Consider the following 2,192-nt stretch of genomic DNA (forward strand, 5'->3'; position numbering starts at 1 on the left):
GGGTCCTTGTGGAACTCCAAAGTATAGTTATTTTCATAGGGATTTAACATTTTACTTACTTTCTTTGTTAAGGTAAGGAACATCATGCTGATGTTTAATTACAAGTCATGTTTGAGCTAGAGGAATGCACATAGAGTAGTCATACTGAAACAGCACCAAAGACATATTTAGAGTAATCGGTGTCCTCCTTCCCATTTCGAGAGGTTTCCATTCCTCCCTGTTGCCCTTTGGAGAGACTGAACAAGTACCACAATGACATCTGCCAGGAGGAGTGTGGATATGCTTTCCTTGTCTATGGAAGCTCTCTGCTTCACTGTAACAATGCCTGCTGAAGAACAATCCAGGAAAGATGGAGCATTCAGGCAGAATGCAACCAAATTATGTGACAGCTCAGAGACAGTTTAGAATACTTTATTCAATAAAAGCTAGAGGATAGCTCTAGAGAAGAAAAAGCATAGATGCACAGCTGGAAATTGGCCACAACAGAAAGTAGGGAGGAACTCTGTGGATACATCTAGTCCATTCCCCTGTCAGAAGGCAAAATCAGCTATCTATTCTTGACAGGTGTTTGTCTAATATTATGATTAGCCCCCATGCTATTCTTGCCAAAACTGCCAGTGGTGATTAAAAAGCCACAGCTAGTCATAATCGTTTTTTTACATTTCTTCTAAATGATGCACTCTTCCTCAGCGTAGATCAGGGGTAGGCAATTATTTCGGGCGGAGGGCTGCTCACCGAGTTTTGGCAAGCTGTCAAGGGCCACATGGGTAGTCCTGCCCCGTGACAGGTGCCCGCCCCCTGGTCACCATCTTGGGACCAGAAGTCCCGCCCCCAACATCTGACCTTTGCCACAGGAAGTCCCTCCCCTTGCCTCTGGAAGTACTCCTTTGGGGAAGAGGGTTTGCCATCTTAGGGGAACCCCCCCCCCAAATTACATACTAAAAACCAAACACCCATAATAATATTTTGTTTAATTACATTAAAAAATATTTTTGTCCCGACTTGTGTGCATTTGTGGTGTATATGCAGAAGTGATTGCATATGGGGGGTTGTGAGGATGTGTAGATGTATGGGTGTGGGTACGGATGTGCATATGGTAGCCACGTAGTGCAGAGTGGCCAGTGGGTAGGCAGGAAAGTGGGGAAAGCGATGGGGTGGGGAGTGGAAGCCAGTAGGAGCGTGAGGCCTGCACCAATGTCCTGGGACCAGCGCTGGTGGAGCCCAGAGTGGGGAGGCAGAAGCATGGGGTGCAGGCTGGCAGGGGTCTGCGGATCTGGGCTAGGCTGCACCAGCAAGTAGAGGCAGGGAGCTGATCTGGCTCCATAGAGCCCATGCTGGCCTGGAACCCCATGCTCCTGCCTCCCATCTCTGGGCCCTGCCAGTGCTGGCCCTGGGACACTGGTGCAGGCCCCACACTCCCGCCCAGCTCTTGCGCATCCGCTCACTCCCAGTGCCCCCCATCCCAGACCTGTGGTACAGGCAGAGACCAGTGCGCATCCCTGACCCTGCACACCCTGTGCTTCCCAGTGGGGAACGAGCTGGTGCTCAGTGCAGGGGAAAAGCAGCTGCTCCCCTTCCCCGTGGCTGGTGGCCCCTGTGGCAGCCCCCCCCCGGCCCGTGGGGTTGTCCTGAACTTCTGCCGCATCAGCAGCGATGGCAATGGAGAGCAGGCACAGGCAGCCCTGCGTGGGCTCTGAGCAGCTACAGCATGGGGTGCCAGCCACAGGGCGGGGAAGCAGCTGGTTTTCACCCGCGCTGAACATCAGTTTGTTCCCCGCTGCCTATGCTAGCCTGGGCCCTGCACCCACTCTGGGCTCGCCCATTGGGGCTGAGCCACGGCAGTAGCAGCTGGGCAGAAGCTGCTGCTTGGTGCTGAGGAAAGCGGCTCAGACCCCGCTCACCTACAGCATGGGGTGCCAGCCACAGGGCGGGGAAGCAGCTGGTTTTCACCCGCGCTGAACATCAGTTTGTTCCCCGCTGCCTATGCTAGCCTGGGCCCTGCACCCACTCTGGGCTCGCCCATTGGGGCTGAGCCACGGCAGTAGCAGCTGGGCAGAAGCTGCTGCTTGGTGCTGAGGAAAGCGGCTCAGACCCCGCTCACTGCCACTGGGCAGTGTTTGCTGCGGCTGCCGGCCGGAAGCTTACACTGCACTAGGCTGCAGTGCAGCTGCTTCACCGCCACCTCTGTGCTG

General features: G+C 54.7%; 1 protein-coding gene across 1 annotated transcript in view; it reads right to left on the bottom strand.

Moving 5' to 3' along the window:
* SERTM1 (serine rich and transmembrane domain containing 1) overlaps positions 1-178 on the bottom strand; it is a 16,780-nt gene extending 16,602 nt beyond the window's left edge. The window contains exon 1 of the mRNA XM_025209800.1: positions 60-178. The gene's annotated coding sequence lies outside the window, so the exon portion shown is untranslated. The remainder of the gene's footprint in view (positions 1-59) is intronic.
* Between the last annotated feature and the right edge of the window lie 2,014 nt (positions 179-2,192).

Source organism: Alligator sinensis, unplaced genomic scaffold, assembly GCF_000455745.1.
Source record: "Alligator sinensis unplaced genomic scaffold, ASM45574v1 scaffold413_1, whole genome shotgun sequence".
Classification (NCBI taxonomy): Eukaryota; Metazoa; Chordata; order Crocodylia; family Alligatoridae; genus Alligator; species Alligator sinensis.